The following is a 5733-nucleotide window of genomic DNA, read 5'->3' on the forward strand; positions in this document are numbered from 1 at the left end:
TTGCCTTCTATGCTGCTTCTCAGGGTACTGATTAATAACTGTTGTGCCCATCAATGAGCCACATCAGCTGGTAGAGAATTGGGCTGGGTATGCTCTGTGCCCCTGTGGTGCTCCAGGATCGCCTTTGTTTGCGGACACATCCCTGAGCAGCCAAGCCGAGCTCTAGGCTGTGGTTTCCCCTGTGATCACAGGCATTTGAGCCTGGAGAATCCGATTTGGGTCCACCCTCAGGCTTATTTTTTTTTTCCACATGATTCAGGCAACTTAAAGCTGACCTGCTGTTGGTGGGAAAGCGGGAAGCTATTCTTGGTGATGCTGTAGCAAGGGGACACAAAGCGGTGGCCGGGTTATGCACAGGCTGCGGCCACAGCCCCGGGGGGGGCTGGGGCTCAATCCTGCTGCCTGCCACTGGAGTGTGTGCCAGCATCTGAAGTACTTGCCACACCCTTCACTGCAAATAGTGGATTTTTTTTATAAACAGCTCTGGTAATTCTATTCTGCAGCTTTTTACTTCAGTATTTTCAGTTTAGTACTGACAGTTTTGACAATTTTTCAAAGCCAGAGAGGAACCTTCTCCCTCCTTCCTTGCCTGCCTCAAGCAAGTAACATCCCATTTTTTTCCCTTTTTGTGGGCAAATTATAAGCCATTGTTGCTGGCTTTCAGATGGATTCATTTTAATGACTCTCATACATAATAAACATCTGCAAATGACTGCCCAAAGCTAGGACAGGATCAGGTGTTGATCCAGAACAGCTTGGATAAGGCGGCACCTGGGTCCTCCTCTCCACCTGCACCTTTCTGTTCCTCCCTAACACCAGGATTGTGACCATCTCACACACCCCTTGAAGATGAGCATCTCTAAATTTGTAATTCCCAAGCTGACTAGGAGAACTAAGCAGGAAAGCAGCTTTCCACTGTCGTTGCCTGAAAGTTATTGCTGGAGCTTGTTTGCATTCAGCGCTACTGAGCTGCTCTTCATATGCTAAAAACTCTGCGAAGGTTCCTACAATGTAAAGTTCCTCACTGGTAAAACAATTTTTTTCCCCGATGTTTTATTAAGTGGGCAGAAAGCATGGTGGAAGGGGTGTATGGCATCTTCCTTTGAGCTCGTATTACAGGTATGAACTAATGGATAAAATCCACCTTGTTCTAACATCTTTAGTTTCCCTGGCCTTTGCTGAGGACAGCAGCAATCTAGGTTGCTACCTGAGCAACCTCAGAGAGGTTGACTCTGGCTGCTGTGGTTCTACCTATTTGGAATAAATTTAAGTCTATATTTGATGCTTCAGTCCTGTTTTCACACATTTTTTGATTGCAAGTTGAAGCGGGGAGGGAATGTATGTTTCTCTCTACAGCTAAATACGACTGGAGATGGGGGTACCACACATCTTGCAATCTTCTTTTGGATGGCTACAATGCATGCAGTTGATTAAGTGCATCAGCTGATATACAAATAAGACAGACATAATGTAGCTATGCATGCAGACTATACCCCGCTTATTCCCCTCTCCAATTTGATTTGCAAGACACCAGCAGCAAAGGCTTCATAAAAGGATTGTCTGCCTACCACTTCTTAGACCACTGTAGTGCAGAAAACCTGGCAGCCTACCCAGGTGGGGTGGTTATTCCCAACACATCCTTGTGTTGAAAGCCTCAGGGTGAAGATGAATCTGAAGAGGGTGTTTGCTGGCTTGGTGAGTTTTTCCACCGGGTCAGTGAGCTCATCCAGCTTGTGCATGGCTGCACGAGTGCTCTTGCTGACACGAAGGATGGCGTAGGTGGAAGAACGATCATCCTTTCCAGTACACTGGCTGAAGTCCATTGCGGAGCCTCGGGCACGTCTGCACATGCCTTTTGGGGAACATTTAATGGGTCCAGTCCAAAAACTGAGGCACCAGGAAAATGTAAATGACCAGCTGGTTAGGGGATGCCATTATCACCTGAACTGCAGTTAGGTATGAGAATGGCAGATAGATGCTTAAGTCCTTTTGAGGATCAGGGTCTCTGTGCATAATGTAATTATCTGAATGTCTGAAGTACAGTTTCTTTGCTCCTCTTTTAATAAGAGAGGAAATTTAAATGCACAACTTCTGTTAAGGCACATTAAGCTTTAAGACTTGAATACAACAATCGGTTCATTCAGGCTATACTTTCCACAGCTTTTCTCACTTAGCCAGATGACACATGCATGCTGTGTTTTAGAACTGAGCTCTGCCCTCATTTACACCAGGAACCCTCATTAAGTTCAGCTGAATTCACTGAATTTAACAGGATTGCCTGGTGTAATTAATGTTTTGAGGACAAATTTTGTCCTTAGCTTTAATGCTTTAACACCAGATACAGCATTCAGATGTGTAACTGGCTGAATATAGGAAATTCAAACACTTAACTTGTATGTATGTTAAATCCAGACCATAAAGTGACATTGACACTCTTTCTTGCATTTTATAAACAGTTAACAATTTGCATACATCCAGCAGTGATAATATGCCTTTGCATTTAAATTTTAATTATTCTGCAAGTCTACCAGGATGTCACTTGTTTAATGGCTCACTGAGCTTAGAGGTCACCCAGTCCAAGTCTCCTCTACTGGCGTTTTTATCCGAGTAAAAGCTTCTACTAATAAGAACACAGCAAACATACTGAAGTGAGACCCGTGTAGTAATATATATGAATTAGAATTTAGAGAAACATGGAGAACAGGGGATTATGTTTTCAGAGTGTTTCTTTTTTAATGGTTATTTGACTCTGACTGGGATCATAAATTTTTATTCTCTGCCGATCAGAACACAGGCTGTCATTTACACGTGCAGTGAGTATGAGGCACTACTGAATCAAAAAAGGAAGCATTTTACTGTAAAGATTGTAAAGAGGCAAGTGGCTTCAGCATGCTTAGATGATGGTGGATCATGCTGCTTTCACTTAGGATTGGAAAAGACAAATCAAGCTTCCTGAAAGCGTAGACCGTAGTATAACAATGTAACGTGACACCTAACCTTCAGCTAAATGCATGGGAATCCGCTATAGGATATTAATTTATGTATCATTATAAAATTTTTAAACTGGAATAACAGAATCACAGAATGGTTTGGGTTGGAAGGGACCTTTGAAGAGCATCTAGTCCAACCCTCTGCCATGGGTAGGGACATCTTCCACAAGATCAGGTTGCTCAAAGCCACGTCTAACCTGGCCTTGGTCACTTCCAATGAAGGGGCATCCACAACTTCTCTGGGCAACCTGTTCCAGTGTCTCACCACCCTCATTGTAAATAATTTCTTCCTTATGTCCAATCTAAATCTACCCTCTTTCAATTTAAAACCATTGCCCCTTGTCCTGTCACTACATGTCCTGGTAAATTGTTCAGTGCTCTCAAAGTGTTTGAGAACGATGGTGGTTACATACCAGGATTTCTTTCTATCCCCTAAGAAACCCCATGCCCAAGAAAAGTGACCTATGCTGGAGAAAACATACTACTAAAATTAGTTATAGTGAGTACAGTGAGTGACATACCGGATCAGATTAATAGTTGTGACAAACTGAAAATTAGATTTCAACTCAGTTATGACAATGTAAACTGAGAATTTGTCCAATTACTGTTAAACCTTGTCTAAAATCATAGCAATATTGAAAACAAATGTAAAACCTCTTAAAGAGTAATGCAGAAGTAACTACTTTTTTTTCACTGTATTTTAATACTCACTAAAGATATGTAAATGGTGTTTAAACCCAACTGAAGCAGGTGGTGCTGAATCTTTCATTTTTGAGTTTAGTAGTGGTACCTTAGGACAAATCTACCCAGGTGCTGCACAAGTTTAATTCAGATCCAGCTGTGGAACCTAGAGGCCGAGCCAGAAACAGAAATACCAACTGATTTAATTTTTTTCAGTTGATTGGTAAATAACTAGCCATTGTTTCCATGTATGGGTATGACCTGTAAAACATATGTATCCCGTAAAAATGAAACAAATTCTCCCTCTGTATGAGAAAAGCTGTAAGCTTATGTCTTTTGAGGTGACTGGCGATTTTTAGGCATCCTCATTTTTTTGCATGACCAGCTTGCAGCAGTTTTCAAACAACCTGATTTTTGAGGACAACTGTTTGGTGCCTGTACAGTATCTCCAGTTGGACAAGCATAAAAATGAGTTATTATATACTTAAAAATACAGGTGGGGGTATTTAAAGATGGTGAGAATTAATTGATGGATGTGGTATAAAAAAATGTAACAAATACAGTTACAGAATTGTCCCATGGTAGTGATTTATGACAAGAAGCTATTCTAATTGCTAAGCATTAAATCTCAAAACAAAAAAACCCCACGCAATAAACGTATATATTGTATTCATGTACAAGGAATGGGAGTATCCGGATTGAATCTTTACAATACAGATGAAGGGAGAAATGTGGGCAGAGATGTGAAATATACTGATACCACAGTGGTACTGTGATTCCAAAAATCTGTGTTCCCAGGGATGCCAAAATCACTGTATGCTAATACTGTTGCGTCAATGATAACTGCCTTGTGTCCTGCTCTGCACGACCCCAATTGCTTCCACCCCGCGTGGCCTAGCCCTTAGATACCTCTGCCTCAGTCTCTCCATCCTTTTCCCTGGGAAATACTTTCTGCACGGTGTTTTCACTTGGTAACGGGAAAGGAGAGGAACTGAGCTGAAATGGGTTGTGTTTCCGCTCTGCCTAACTGGCAGTGCTCCTTTCTCTACCCAGCAGAATGCCAGAGTTGGAGCAGCTATGCCTGTCTACACCAAGAGGAATCCACAGGCTCTAGGTAGGCATGAGGAAGACAGCTGTAGTATAATAAGAGCTGAAATAAATACACATGCACAAGTTAAGCGGTTCCTAGAACAACCTTGTGGCATCTGCTGGTGACATCCAAGTAGAGATGTTGGCCAGAGAGTGGGAGAGAGGAAAAAAGTACTGAAGCAAGCATTAGTTTGGGAATAGAGAAATCCTCTGCTCCCACCCACAGGTTTCCAGAATCCAAATGCTTTAATCTGAAAGATTTAATGGTATCATAAAACGAAGAAAGTATAGGGAGACCATTTAGTATCATTCAGATGATACAGTCCCTCACGTTGTGGGAAATTCATACTGTGGGGGGCTGTATGACTGCCTCACATACTGTCTGGACACGGTCCTGGGCAGCCCGCTTTAGGTGGCCCTGCTTGACTGGGGGGTTGGACCAGGTGACCTCCAGCGGTCCCTTCCAACCTCAATCATCCTGTGATTCTGTGCGGTGGTTATCAAGCAACCTCCTTTGAGAGCAGCGGACATGCAAAGGTATAAAAATAATCGCAGAGGCGATCAGCTCCGGTGCAGGCGCGTCCCACAGCGGAGCGGCAGATCGCGGCGTCCAGGGGGGTTCCCGAGGCGGGGAACCCACAGGGGAGCGCAGAGACCCGCGGGAGCCCGCAGCTCTGACGAGGGTGGCTGACGAGGCGTGGGCGGGGCCAGGAGTAACGGCTGCCACCCCCCACTGCCACTAAAGGCAGCCCCAGGGAGCGCTGCCAACAGGACGGGCAAACAGGGCAGCAGTTCTCGCGGGAGGGCGCACAGGAGGGCGCCTCTTCGAAGGAGCGGCGTTCCACGGGCCGAGTGGGGGACCTGGAGTACACATAACCCAGCAACCGGGCACCCTTCTGTGACCATCGGCGAAGGTCAAGGGCACTCATCCTACCCGACCCTCAAGGCAGAATGGTGGGCACTCATCTGAGGG

This window comes from Aptenodytes forsteri, unplaced genomic scaffold (assembly GCF_000699145.1).
Source record: "Aptenodytes forsteri isolate BGI_AS27 unplaced genomic scaffold, ASM69914v1 Scaffold94, whole genome shotgun sequence".
NCBI classification, from domain to species: domain Eukaryota; kingdom Metazoa; phylum Chordata; class Aves; order Sphenisciformes; family Spheniscidae; genus Aptenodytes; species Aptenodytes forsteri.